Source organism: Cricetulus griseus, chromosome 4 (genome assembly GCF_003668045.3).
Source record: "Cricetulus griseus strain 17A/GY chromosome 4, alternate assembly CriGri-PICRH-1.0, whole genome shotgun sequence".
NCBI classification, from domain to species: Eukaryota; Metazoa; Chordata; class Mammalia; order Rodentia; family Cricetidae; genus Cricetulus; species Cricetulus griseus.
Window position 1 is genome coordinate 186,664,337 of NC_048597.1, and position 15,128 is coordinate 186,679,464.

Consider the following 15,128-nt stretch of genomic DNA (forward strand, 5'->3'; position numbering starts at 1 on the left):
CCCAGCCTGCCCTGGCACACCTAATCCTCCTGCCTTAGCTTCCCCAGTGCTTGGATTATAGGCTTAGGCTGCTGAGCCCAGCTCTATTATATTTAAAGCAATACCATCTGAATACCAGGTGTGTAAAGGAGAGGGATGCCGAGAGAACAGCAAGATTTCCAGCCTGTGGATGCAGCCTGCACTGCACTGTTCAGCTCCACCGGCCCTGCTCTGCCCACCCCACCCCCCATTCCTCTTCAGGGTTTCTTCCACATCCATCTGCCTATGATGTCTGGGCACCTGGGGGTGGTGAGAGTAAATAGCAAGCAGTATGCCTTCCCACAAAAAGTTCAGAGTGTGGTATCTTTTATTAAAGACCAAAATAGTTACTGGTCAGGCAAGGACAACCTTATTGTTTTATAGCAGTCAAGGGAGTCCATGAAGTTAGGATTTAAGATACTTGTTAAGAGAGGTCTGGGTGAGCTAGTTACAAGATGTGGAGGATTTGGTTTAAGATAGTCTTTCAGAGAGAGGACTTGACTGGGAATGAGTGATGTAACAGTTGAGGATGGGAAAGGGGAGAATTTTGAAAGAAGCCTAAAAGAGTGTAATGTTGGGTAAACCCAGTAATCTTGCTGAGGAAGGAGTGGGGGCTGTTTACCTGGATGAGTTTGGTCACTGTTAATAGCCTTCCAAAAAAAAAAAAAAAAAAGGCTTTGAGGAAGTCCCTGCCTGAAAGTGCAATAAAATATTTGCAAATTCATCTTCCTGGGTGAGAATTTCTTGAAATTTGTCATGCGTACAAACCAGGTGTGGTGAACAAACGCTTGCCATCACAGCACTCTGCAGGCTGAGACAGGAGAATGTTGAGCTGAGGTCAACCCTTAGGGTTCATAAGATTAGTCTGCAAGGCAAGCAATCAGGCAAAGAGAGGAGAATGGGGAGTGAAAAGTGACCAAAATTCATTATTTACATGTGTGAAGTTGTCAAAGAATTTTCAGATAAAGATCATGTTTATATGCACAGCTGAATTGCATTCACATTAATACAGCTGGGCTTAGTTCTTAATCCTGTTGTATGAGTGTAAACAGTCCAGTTCCACTGAAGTTTTGTTTTGAAGGGGGTTATTTTGAAACCAGATCTGTCTGGGAGGCCCTAACTGGCCTCAAATTGTTGATCGTTCACCTCAACCTCCCTGGTGCTCCTCCACACCTCCACACACAGCTGGTCCAAGCAGTTTTTGAAGCTGTACATGACAATCCTTTAATAAATAGGGAGATCATTTTTGTGGGTCATGACCAGCAGATTTGATTACCAGAACAGCAAAAAGCTGAAAAAGAGAACACCCCTTACAACAAAAGGGGAAAGTAACAGCGAGACTTTTCAGCTCTGCTACATGTCAGCAACTCAAAATACCACCAAACATGAGCCATGCCATCATTTTATATACTGCTAAGATAAAAACCAGGGCCTGGGGGCTGAAGAGATGGCGCAGTGGTAAAGAGCCCTGTGTGCTCTTCCAGAGGACCCAGATTCAATTCCTGGCACCCACTTGGCAGCTCACAACCATCTGTAACTCTAGTTCCAGGGGATCCAACACTCTCTTTGGGCCCATGGTGCACACAGACACATATGCAGAATATCCATATCCATAAAATTAAATCTTGCCAGTTGTCGATGATGCACACCTTTTATCCCAGCACTGGGGAGACAGAGGCAAGAGGAACTCTGACCTGCACAGAGAAACCCTGTCTCAAAAAAAAACAAAAAAAAGTTTAAAAAAACTCAAAAGATAATTTAAGAGAGAAAATAGCACTAGGAATTTTGAATAAAGTTTCAAGGTAGTAAAAAAAATCAGAGCAATAGAGAAATGGTTCAGAGGTTAAGAGCACAGGTTGCTTTTCCAGAGGACCAGGGTTTGATTCCCAGCACCCACATGGGTATTCACAACTATCTGTAACTCCAGTTCCAGGGGTTACATCATCACCCTTTGGCCACCACAGGCACCAGGAATGTATATGATGCACAAATACACATGCAGCCAAAATATCCTTATACTTTTTTTAAAAGAATGTCATCACAGCTAGACAGGCCTTTAATCCCAGTACCAAGTAAGCAGAAGCAGGTAGATCTCTTTGAATTCTAGGCCAGCCTGGTCTACACAGCAAGTTCCAGGGCAGCCAAGGCTACACAGTGAGACTCTGCCTCAAAGAAGCAATAATAAAATCTTACCATTTTATGTTCATTGCTATGTTCTGGTTTCAGAGCATTGAAACAGAAGGCATATACAGGTGTGCATATGGGATCACAGCGTGAAATGAATTTCTGATTTTTGCTCATTATTGCTAGGAACATTTGAAAGCCATGGTTGTGGTGGAAGTGTGCAGGAGAGCTTGAACATGGCTAAAGGAGGCAGAACGCAAGCATTTTCTGAGATGCAATGGACTACCTTCACAAGTTGAGCTGTAATGGAAGGAGCAGGTAATGAGAGCTGGGGACATCAGGGAAAGCTCAACTGGAAGAGAGCATTTTACCTGGCCTCAACTTGATGGGGCAGTAGCCAGGCAAAAGATACCCCCAATGAAAGAACAGAATGTAAGAAGGCATGAGCCTACAGACCACAGTGGAGAACCAAAGTGCAACAGACATGAGAAAGCTGGCACCAGATGGAGAAAAAGGCTTTGATCGTCCTGCCAACAGTTCATGATGATGACATCAGGCCAGGAACGTAGGTGATGCAATTAATTGTCAAAGATGGTGACGATGATGATGCCAATGTATGTGTGATGCTACCCATGGACCCCCAGGCTTCTGAATACTAAGCAGGCCTTCTGCTACTAAACTACAGCCCCAGCCTGCACCTAGTTCTTTGAATTGAAATGGTTGACATCAATAAGACCCAAGCCCCTGAGAGGGTAGGAGAGGCTATTGTTTCTTCCCAACTTACCCTATTCTGCTAATGGTGGATGCTCAGAAAAGCCAGACACAACTTAATTCTCTGTCATCCTGGCTTTCCTAATAATTCTTGTTTGGAAGTCCAGCTGGTGAGACAAAGGAGCATGGTGTGGACAGAGGGGATAGAGAGTGTACTTGCATTGTATCTTACCACTCCCCCCCCCCCCCAAGCGCATTCTCCAGGCCCACAAGCACTGATTTCTGGTAGAACCACAGGCATCAGAGTTCACACTCTGCATATGAGTGAGTAAGGGAGCTGATAGCTCCCAGACGCTGTGCTTTCCAGTAAAACCAGAACTTGAAACACAAGCCATGCACTCTGAGATTCACAAGACTGAAATGTGGCAACATGGCCACTCTTGCTTTGTTTCCTGTGCTAGCACCTGTCCTGAGGACACTTCTAACCAGTCCCTCTTTACGCTTCGGAGATTCTTGGTAGAATGTGTGTTATCAAGAGGCAAAACAATAAGGTCGAGTAAGTTTTATGCAGATTTCTGGCTTCCCTGGTCAGAATGAAACAAAAATGTTTGAGCCCTGAGACAGAAACTGGGACACTTTGGTGGGTACATGCAAAAGTTAAGTGTTTGTGGTTACATGTAACCTTTTTCTTCAGCATCATATTAACAAATTGAAACAAAAGGAAGACTTTTATGTTGAGTACATTTAGCAGCATTTCTTTTTCTTTTGATTACAAGCATTGACTACCACATCCAGTTTAGTGTCTCTTTTTATGCTTTCTGAACAGCGGGCTTCAGAAATTACCAGCATTGCTAGGAAACCACTGCCCATGGCATCTTCCCAGCCTCTAAAGGAGGTGGATCAAAGAAAGACTCCCCACTTACTGGCACTCCCCTTACTTCCTGAGCAAGCCGGAAGAGACTAGCTCTGTTCTCTCTGGAGGATCCAAGGCTGCCTATAAGCCAGCTGCCACACTTGAGGCACACTCCCTGTAGTGACCACACTTGAGACACACTCCCTGTAGTGACCATAATTGGACTTCATTATTCCAGGAGTTAGGTGGGAAAGAAAACAAATTGGTATTTATAACATGGTGTCTGTGGGGGACACAAATTAGAAATCAACTTTTTGTTTGTTTTGTTTTGTTTTTTGTTTTTCCAGACAGGGTTTCTCTGTGACTTTGGAGGCTGTCCTGGAACTAGCTCTTGTAGACCAGGCTGGTCTCGAACTCACAGAGATCCACCTGCCTCTGCCTCCCGAGTGCTGGGATTAAAGGTGTGCACCACCAACTCTTAAGAACCCATTACAGTAACAGACAAGGACTGTCTTCCAAGTTCAGAAATACCAGCACTGTCAAAAAGGATTCAAAACTGGGGCAGATACATGTTAACACAAAGTTCTGTTTGTTTGTTTGTTTTTGTTTTTTTCGAGGCAGGGTTTCTCTGTGTAGCTTTGGAGCCTATCCTGGCACTCGCTCTGGAGACCAGGCTGGCCTCAAACTCACAGAGATCCGCCTGCCTCTGCCTCTCGAGTGCTGGGATTAAAGGCATGCACCATCAACGCCCGGCTAACACAAAGTTCTTAACAGTGATAACTTCACTCTATCCCCTGGGAAGAGTCCAGCCCTCTGGAGTTGCAGCTTAAAGAACCTGCTGCGCCCTATGTGGACAGTCTCTGGAGACCAGTACTGGCAAGGCCGTGTTTGACTAAACAGATGGTAATCCATTAAGAACACAGAAATGACTGTGCTGAGTGGAACCCAAGATTCAGCCTGTCTGGTATTCTCTGGCTGTGTGCATAAAACTTCAGGTTTGACTCACTGACGCTGGTGTTGGCTGTAGTAGTCATTTGGTAAGTATTGAAAATTAAGTATTTTGAATATTACTCTTGCCAGCTACTGCCCAAATTTAGGGACTTGGCAGCAAGTAGTTTTACCACAGAGCCATCTTGCCAGCCCTTCCTCAGTTTTTCACGGTTGTAACAGAGTACCTGGCATAAGTCATGGCATGTTATTTTAGCTTATGGTTTCTAAGGTTCAATGGCCATCTGACTATTGCTATGGGGCTTTGAGGGGCAGAATGAGGAAGACAGGGACAAGATAGACCCTTGTAGTACCACTCCCATCCTCAGTGACCTACCCCTTCTGACTAGACCCCATTTCTAAGGTTTCTAGCATATTACACCCCCTAGCACCATCTAATATTTTTTGCTCTCTCAGTGGGTAACTCTGTTGACATCAGAACCCTCAGGGTCTAGTCATGTTCCAAAGCCTGCAGAACATGAGCTGAACATTCCCCATCCACACTGTCATGGGGATCTGCCTGGTTATTTCACCATCCTGGTGAATTGTCAGATCCTCTCAAGGTTTCCCAGAAGAACTCAATGTCTGAGTCTGAGTAATGCTTCATTTCTGTCTTGGACAAAATAATGCATTCAACTGTGTTCTGCCTTCTTAGGAAAGAGGCTGCCGTGTGGCTTCAGCGAACAGTCAACTCTAACTCAGGTTCTCTTCTTGGAACAAAGCATGGCTTCCAGCTCATCTGGTGCTCACTTCATACTAACGGCCTAAAAGAATTGTTCCAAACAGTGCAAAATGGAACTTATTTGCCATCCTCCTGCCCACTCACATGGCTTGTGCAATGTACCTTTCTTCATCTGCTTAGAGTTTATTATTGTGCTGAGAGCTGCAGGACATTTTCAGCCCAGTGACTTCTCCTCATTTTCAGTCTCTGAGAGTCCCATGCCCTCCAGCAGCAGTGATTCGTGAGAGCTCCCCTCAGGAAGCACCAGGAGCGGCTGGTATCCATCTGGTGTCCTGATACCAACAGCAGTCACCAGGCCTGGGGATTGGCTCCACTTCTGCCCCTTAGCTGTTTGACTCCAGGCAAGTAATTTCATCTCAGGACAGTAGAAAAGAGCACCATCTCTCTTCTCCTGCAGAGCCATTCTGAGGGCTTCATAAAGGTGTTCAAGTCTCCAACCGGTCTATTCTCCCCACATGGCTTCCTGAAGTTGGCCTGGTCTCCCTCCACTCGCTGCATTCATTCGACAGTTACTCTTTGAGTGCCTACTTTATCTGAGGCCGAACATTTTCCCAGAGCTGGGGATTCAGTTCTGTGGCCTAGCACCTGCCCAACATACATGTGGTCTGGGTTGGATGCCCAACAACAGGAAGGGCAGATAGAACAACTCTCTCCAAACCTTCTGGGTAACTTAGTTGGGAAGTTGTTGTTTGCAATGCATGTCTAATGCATCAGTTGATAGAGACAGTTTTAAAGCATGGAATGCGTTGTTTTGCACTTAATTACTTCTCAAAGGCATGATGAAATAGTGAGGCCTGACACATGCCCAAGCACATCGCTCAGGGACAAAGGGCCAAGCAGTTACCTGTATCTCTCCCTGGAAAGAAGCTATGCTTTCTGCTCCCCGGGAAGCAAGTATGCCTTCTACTTTCGGCCAGGAGAGGTAGAAGAAAGGTCAGGACAGATAGGGCTAAGAAGACCAGGAGAAGTGCACAACGGTGATACCAAGGTGGCTGGTAACTTTGCCATCCCCAGCATCCAGTACCATCACACATATGTTCATTTATACAAAAGCAGCATTCATGCTCCATAGTTTAGCCTGGGGTCAGTTCAAGCAAAGAAAAATTTCTTCTAAGCTTAGAAGCCTTTGTTGAAGGATTACAGATTGCACTTCTGAAGCAAAGACAGAAGGCTAAATATCCTTGGGGGGAAACAGAAAGGAAACATTTAAAAAATGACTTAGCCAGACAGCAAGACATGCAAGAATGAGAAAGAAGAAAATAAATGGCTCCTTCCTGCCTCCCTCTGTGACTCAGAGATAACCCCTAAAAATAGTCACCGTCCCAGTGTGGGGAAGCTGAGGAAGACTCATCTTTGAAAGTTAGATGATGGCTGAGGAAGGGAAGGAACAAAAGGAAGGAGGTGGGAACTAGATTTGATTTTTTTTTTTTTTTTTTTTTTTTTTTTGCCAGCAGAGGGGTGGTGGTGTTTTTTGAGACAGGACCTCAGTATGTGACCTAGACTAGTCTCAAACTTCAGCTCTTCCTGCCTTACCTCAATGCAGGGATTACACTGTACACCGGCACCCCTGGCTGGGAAACAGCAACTGTGCGTGCCAAACAAGGGTGCTCCCACCCATCTGTACCCCCAGCCTTCTTTTTAAACAGATTTTCTAATAAGTTGCCCAGGCTAGCCTTGAACTTGTGACTACCCCTTCTTCAGCCTCCAAAGTAAATGAGATTCCAGGCCTGAGTCTCTTGGGCCAGTGGAAACAGTGTTTGTGGTGCAGGGGACGAATCCTGACTTCTCTCATGATTGGCAAGAGCTCTTACCGCTGAGCTCTGCATCAGCTCAGGGCCAGTAATACAGTGTGGAAATTTAAAAGACTAACATACTCCAAGGCAAGGCACAACTGATGGTCCATCTAGTGAAATCAGTGTTCCTACTCTTACCCCACTATTTGTTTAAATATGGGCAGTGGCCAGAAAAGGGTGTTGAATCCTTTGGAACTGAGGTTATTGACAGTTGTGAGCCACCATATGGGTGCAGGAAATCTATGCTGACTGGTTTTATGTCAACTTGACTCAAGCTAGTCACTGGAGAGGAGGGAGCCTCAATTGAGAAAATGCCTCAGTAAAATTGGGCTATAGGCAGGCCTTAGGGCATTTCTTAATTAGCGGTTGATGGGGGAGGAACCCCTTGTGGGTGGTATAATGCTGGGCTAGTGGTCCTAGGTTTTATAACAGTAGTTCTTAACCTTCCTAATACGACCCTTTAATACAGTTCTTCATGTTGTGGTAACCCCCAGCCATAAAATTATTTTCATTGCTGCTTCATAACTGTAATTTTGCTACAGTTATGAATCAAAATATATCTGTATTTTCTGATGGTATTAGGTGATCCCCATGAAAGGGTTGTTTGACCCAAAAGGGTCACCGCCCACAGGTTGAGAACCACAGTTCTATAAGAAAGCAGGTTGAGCAAGCCTTGGGGAGCAAGTCAATAAGCAGCATCCCCTGTGGTCTCTGCATCATCTGGAGCTCCTGCCATGCTTGAGTTCCTGTCCTTTCTTTGATGACGAACAGTTTTGTAGAAGCATAAGCCAAATAAACCCTTTCCTCCCCAAATTGCTTTTGGTCATGGGGTTACAACACAGTTCTAGAAACCATAAATAAGACAGAATTGAACCCAAGCCCTCCAGATAAGCAGCCAGTGCTCCTAACCACTGAACCATCTCTCCAACCTTTCACCCCATTATTTGTAAGACTTACACATTTTATTGCCTTAGGAAGGATGAAGCTCAAAACTTGCTGTTTCAGGCTTGTCCCCCACTGAATCTCCTAGAGATCCATGACTTACAAACTCAACTGGATTTTCATCTTTTCAACTTTCCCATGTCTCTTCAGTTATTCTGTATTCTTTTTGGAAAAGCTTTTTATTTTTAATATTTCAGACTTAGAAAAAGGTTGTACACCTGGGCTAGGTATGTGACTTACTAGTGGAGTATTTGTCTAACATAGGAGAAGCACTGAGTTCAATTCATAGTATTGTAAAAACACAAAAAGGGCCTGGGCAGTGGTGGTGCATGCCTTTAATTCCAGCACTCAGGAGGTAGAGGCAGGTGGATCTTGGTGTGTTCAAGGCCTGCCTGGTCTACAGACCTGGTCTACAGAGCAAGTTCCAGGATTGACTCCACACCTACTGAGAAACACTATCTTGGAGGGAAAAAAACACAAAAATGGGGAGGGGGCCTGGAGAGATGGCTCAGTCAGTAAGAGCACTGGCTGTTCCTGCAGAAGATCAGGGTTTGGTTCCCATCCTCCATGTGGTAGGTCACAACCATCCATAACTTCAGTTCCAGGGAAATCAGACACCCTCTTCTGGCATTACCTGTACCAGGCATGCACTGAGTACACATACATATGGCAGAAAAAACAATGATGCAAATAAGTATAAAAATAAATAAGGAAAAACTGTCCACACATAGCATAATGACTTTTTTCCCTATGTGTTTAAGATAGAACCCAGCTTTCATCTAAGTGCCCCACTGCTTAACTCCCAGCCAAACATATCAATTTTCACCTGAACAATTAGAGAGTAAGCTGTTAACAAGACATCTGTGGTGGACATTCAGACCACTGGCTAACTCTTTCTTTGAGAAAGAACTTGGTGCTCAGCTGTTGGGACTGTGGTTGCACATGGCTGTCAATCATTTCCTTCAGTGTTTGCCTAATCTGCAGAGAGCATCCTTGCCCAGGGAGATACACCTTTCCCCAATGACTCAAACCCATTGACAGTCAAAGCAAAACCAGAAAGAGTCAAGTACATTGGCCCCGCATGGGTCATGCCGGGTGCCTTTTCTGTATAAGTGCTCCCTGGTAGGGTTAGGGCAGGCCATCAGTCTGCATCTCATTTCAGCTCCTCCTTCTGCCCAGTCCTGTTTCCTTCCCCTCCTATCCACAGATGTTGATCCCAACCTCTCTCTCTAATAAATATCCTGAGCACTGAGTCTGTCTGAGTCTGCTTCCTGAAAAATCCTGCAACTGGAGCCAGGGGAGGTCTGAGAAGTCAGACGTCAGACAGGGTTTGGAGCTGGCCCATTCACCACTGGCAAGACAGACCACAGGAACCATGAGTGACAGATGGAGCACAGAGAGCCTTCAGCACAAGACAAGCAATTAAAATACTTTGAAAGTATCTTCTTGCTCACTTAAAAAAAAGATTTATTTGATTTTTAAGTGTGTGTGTGTGTGTGTGTGTGTGTGTGTGTGTGTGCGCGCGTGTACATCTGGGTCTGTGGGTATGTGCATATGAATGCTGGTGCCCATACAGGCCAGGTGTCAGGTCCCCCACCTGATGTGGGTGGGTGCTAGATATCAAACTCACTCGGGGCAAGCACTCTTAATCCCTAAACCATAACTTCAGCCTCCTCATTTTATTTTATTTTATTTTTTTTTAAGACAAGGTCTCAAGTAGTTCAGGCTAGCTTCAAGCTTCCTATGTAGCCAAGGTTAATCTTGAACTCCTGATCCTCCTGCCTCCACTTCCTGGGCACTGAGATTGTAGGCCTATATTACAACAACCAGCTTAAAAAGAATTTTTTTTTTCAACACAAAATGGAGGACTAGAGAGACAAAACAGACACAAGGACTCACAAAATGGCAGATATAAATCCCTCATGTAAAATGACTCAGCCAGGTGAGTCAGCCTTTGTCATCAACCACACCATGGCTGGCACAACAGATGCATGAGTTAAGTGACCCTGTGGCAGAATGAGACTCTTGAGAGCCCAGTAGCCCAGGTTCTCACTTCCCAGGACTTAACTACTTATTGCCTCTACTTGACAGCAAGAGAGGCCTGTGCAAGCCCTTGGTATGTCATCACACCCCCAAGAAACCATCTAGTGACAAAAGCTGGACACTTTGGAATCTTTCTTTGGTGAATGATTCATTCTAACAAGAATGGACAAGTATTTGGGTGAGTGTTTTGATTGTCTCATCCCTCAGGCATCACCCTGGGGTTCTGGAATATTCCATTAGCATAGAATCTCACAGAACATTGCATCAGACCAGGGGATTCAACTTGCAACAAAGAAGTGATGGTGGTGGTTATCTGACATGGAATCTGCTGTCTCTATTGCTCACCAGCTGCAACAGTGCCTGCTTGACTGCCTTACTCTGCAGAAATGGAATGCCATTTTCCAGGTTGCCTAAGGACACAGGACATCCGCCCCCCCCCCGCCTTTTTTTCTTTAACTATGGTTCTGTGTCTCCAGCAGGAAGAATGTGTGGACCTGGGAAGCAAACTTGCTATCACTCCCCTGGGCCCCAGAACTACTACTACTGTTCCGATTCTGTAGGGCTACGGGACCTGGTTCCTATCATGGGACTCTTTCCACCAGGTGACGCAGCAGCAATCCCTTTGAATAACTAGTGCCTGAGCACTTTGTGTATCTGGTATCCAGAGACAAGGGGAACAGACTCCTTGAGATTATCCTCATCATCAGGATCCCACGTCCCCCATATCCAACAGCCGATCAAAGTATGGTTCTAGATTCAGACCTGGACCAGGGAAATGGCTCAGTTGGTAAGGTGCTTGCTTTCTGAGTTTGAGCTCAGAATCCACATTAAAAAGCCAAGTGTGACAGCATGTGCTTGTAACGGTGGAGAAAGGAGGATCTCATGGGACTCAGCAGCCAGCCTGGCCTACTTGGTGACCTCCATGCCAGTGAGAGACCCTATCTCAAAAAGCAGGATGGATGGCTCCTCAAGGACACACCTGAGGTTGTCCTCTAGCCTCCATGTGCACGTGGACACATGAGCATGTGAACTCACACACACCCAAACATGCACACACATAACACAATAAAAATGGGTCCCAGCACTTTCAGCCTGGTTGGGGGCACTCTGGTTCCAGGCTCCTCATGGGTCATTTAAGGCTGCCGGTCATCCTTCTAGCTTGTGTTTCCTTCCTCTACACTTGCTTCCTTCTCTTCCCTTCCCTTCCACAGGTGTCAATTTCAAAGGCACTCCCTAATAAACATCCTGGATGTTAAACAGTGACTCAGAGGCTTCTTCCTGTGGAGTCAAAGCTATGAAGACGCCCTGTTGCCCCTAGAACTGTAATGTGTTTTCCTCACTAATGAGAACACTCAGAGCATTTCAGCAAAATCGTCTAAATCAGGATTTAACAAGTTTGCCTCTGATCTCCAGACTCCACTGAAATTGGCAAAGATCTGGGTGGGAGGGAGAACTGTGGTTGGAATGCAAAATGAAATTTTAAAAAATTAAAGATGGAGAAAAAAATTGTCAAAGTTCTCAATAGTATCCTGTGTGTATGTGTGTGTGTGTGTGTGTGTGTGTGTGTGTGTGTGTGTGTGTGTGTGTGTGTGTGTGTGCATGTGTGTGCATTTGCAGGTCAGTACATAATTAACCTTAGGTGTCACCTTATTTTGAGACAGGGTCTCTCACTAATCTGGAACTCTCCAAATAGGGGAGCTGACTGGAGAGAGCGCCTTGGGGTCTCTGCCTCCCCAGCCCTGGGATTCTAAGTGGACACCACCATGCCAGACTTTTCCACATGGGCCCTGGGGAGCAAACTCATCCCCTCATGTTTGAAAGGCAAGCACTTCACTGACTGAGCTGTCCTTCTAGCTCCAATCATACCTTCTTCATAGTGAAATCACACCTATGTTTAGATGGCATGGCTCTCCAGTCTGTTGTTGTTGTTTTGGTGTGTGTGTGTGTTGTTGTTGTTTTAGTTATATGATTATTGATGTGTATATGTATGTGTACATGGAGTGCATAAGGATAACTCTGTGGAGTTAACGGCAGCCATCTTCTCCTTCCATCTCTGTGTGGGCTTTGAAGATTGCATTATGAGTGACATTATCCACTGAGCTATCTCACCAGCCCCTCCTGTCTTTTCCTACATTGAATAGTTTCTTAGTCATTCTTGCACTTTATATAATAATCACATATGCAGTGTTATGTAATACTCACATATGCAGCAGCCCAGGCTGGGTTCAGACTTCTTTCTGCCTCTACTTCCCAAGTGCCACGGTGTGTACCACCATAGTGGCTTTCCTTTGACTTTTCATGACTTAACAGTTTTCAAGACTATAGGACACTTCTTTTCGTAAAATGTTTTTGAATTTAAGCTTATCTTGCAACAGAGAATCTGTGAGGCGAGGTCTCTGGCAATGAACTCTACTGGCTGTGTCATCTACCACACCCCCACAATTGGCTCTGTGTCTGTTCAGGTGCCATGCTCTGCAGGCACGGATTGCTATCTTCCAGGGTACAGAAAGACAGAGTCAAAAACTGGAGTTTTATCCTAATTAGATTCAGCTCAGGCACCTTTGGCAAAACTACCAGAGAAGCCACTTCTCATTGCATCCTAGTGGGTGACACGTGACACCGATTTGTTTTATCACACATGTGGGTAACTGTGATCACTTGATTAGGTGGTGACTGCCAGGATTTCTCACTGTGAAATTACCTTTTTCCTTCATAATTAAGTGTTTTGTGGGGACATACATTAAAACTATGAGTAAATAATATAAACAGTAAATATCTACTCTTCCTCAGACCTTTGGGGTATTTACTCATTCCTTCATGTCTGCATTGGATGGAGGACTCCTGTTTCATTCAGTGAATTATAATCCATAACTTCATTAGTTTATTTTACTTTTTTGAGACAAGGTATCCCTACATAGTAGGCCAACTGTTCTGGAACTCTCTATGTATATCAGGTTGGCCTTGAACTCACAGAGATCCACCTTCTTCTACCTTTTGACTGATGGGATTAAAGATGTGAGCCAGCCACCATGCTTAACTTGTTTTATTTTCCAGAGTTTCCACTTTTAGCCAGTAGGAGCCTGTGCAAATTGGCCTCTTTATCCTTTAGCTGATCTTCATAGTGTCTTTTGTACTTCCTTGCTCACTGTGCAAGACACTCCAAGCTTACTCAGTATCTTCCATGCTTCAGCCCTTCAGCCATTCTCTTAGAAGCCAAGATCTGGGCCTTAAACAGGTTACTTACTCTTCTGACTGTTCTTGGGCTGTTGACACATACAGCTAGGGAATATAGGAAACATTCACATGAATGTACGTGTGTACTTATACATAACAATGTACACATTTATAGCTATAGTTATTTCTAGACTCATCTGTGTATATCCAAAGTAATATCACTCTTACCTCCAATTCCAGCTGAACTTGACGGGCTTCAGTCTTCTCATTTCCTATGTAAGCAATAACTATCTCTACTGGTGAAAAGCTCGGGTCCCCATGACTTATCTGATCAGTCATTCTGTGTTAACAACCTCCCCCGACAGCCTGTGAAATTGTGAAATATAGATTAGGCCTTTACAGAGAGATCCACAAACCTGTGTAATTTCCCGAGTAACAATGGCTGCTGGGAGAATTTTTTTTTTTCCTAATTTTGGTCATTGACCCTGACTCAAGAGATCTTCAGACCTGTATAATTTATTGAGTTACTGCCACATCTAACTCAGGGCCTCTAAGTTCTTGGAATTTCCTGAGCTAGGTGCATCCTCTGTTGTACCAAGACAACTCTTGACATGTTCCTGGAGAACCTCAAGATGGAGCTGGTTGCCCGGGGAACCAGCCATGTGATCAGATGGGGCAAGGGCTGTTGAAGGTGGATCTGAACATGAATTTCCAATACTGCTTCCTTTTAGTTTTTCTTTTTCTCCCTTGTCCCAAATTCTCCACTGGTGTCCCTTCCTTGTAGGGTTGCCCTCTCTCTCCCAGCAAAGTCACCCTCTTGACTTTAGCCTCCTTTTCAAGACCAATTTCCCACCCAAACTCTAGTCTACAATGGCCCTGAAACCTCCACTTTGCTTGGCTCCTGCCTCAGTTTGTTTTCTATTGCTGTAACAGTAGAACTGAGGTTGGACACTTTAAAGAAACAAGATATTTAATTAACTCACCGTTCTGGAGACTGATACTCTAAGATCAGATGGTTTCTGGCGAGGAACTCCTCGGCTACATCACACCATGCCAGATGGCGTCATGGCAGGAGTACAACACAGAGAGCAGCCAGGCAGCAGAGAGGCCTTTTTATAACAGCAGTTCGTCCTCTTGAAAACAAACTCCCCAATTCTTTCCAAGGGCAAAACCTCTGATGATTTAACAAGTGCCTTCAACTTAAGCTCTTAAAGGTCTCACACCTCCCAACATCACCCCACTGAGGACCAAGCTTTCCCCGAATAAAGACACACCCAAACCACAACAGCCCTGCACATGGTTTGATTTGTGGAAGAAGGGGAGGGAGGAGCAGAGAGGAAAGTAAAAGAAGTGACACACCATTAATCACTTTTCAAGTTTTATTTTTTTGGGGGACAAAGTCTCATGTAGTCTAGGCTGGCTTCCAACTTGCTACATAGCTGAGGATGACATTGAACCTCTGATTTTCTTGTCTCCACCTCTTGAGTGCTAGCATTGCAAGTGTGTACCATGCCTGGCTCATGCAGTGCTGGGGTTGAACCCAGGGACCTCCTGCATACCAGGTGAGCATTCTACCAACTAAGCCACATCCCCATTCTTCGGGTCCACTTGCATGATCTTGAGATTCAGCTCCATTTTGGCTTTTGCCTATATCTACTTGTTATCACATCTGTTAAATTTATATTTGCCAGGGGAGCCAATGCTGCCTGCCAATTTATTCTCTTAGTTTTCGTCTTTGTTC

The 15,128-nt window shown here is 44.9% G+C and overlaps 1 protein-coding gene and 1 long non-coding RNA gene across 2 annotated transcripts in view; one reads left to right on the top strand and one right to left on the bottom strand.

Moving 5' to 3' along the window:
- Positions 1-14,669, bottom strand: part of Mapk6 (mitogen-activated protein kinase 6) — a 37,893-nt gene extending 23,224 nt beyond the window's left edge. Inside the window, exons 1-2 of the mRNA XM_035443811.1 lie at positions 14,371-14,669; positions 13,616-13,753 (exon numbers count right to left, since the gene is read on the bottom strand). The gene's annotated coding sequence lies outside the window, so the exon portion shown is untranslated. The remainder of the gene's footprint in view (positions 1-13,615; positions 13,754-14,370) is intronic.
- Positions 9,701-11,720, top strand: LOC118238696. Its single transcript, XR_004769642.1, has 2 exons — positions 9,701-10,391; positions 10,482-11,720. It is a non-coding gene; the product is annotated as an uncharacterized LOC118238696 (long non-coding RNA).
- Positions 14,670-15,128: the final 459 nt, after the last annotated feature.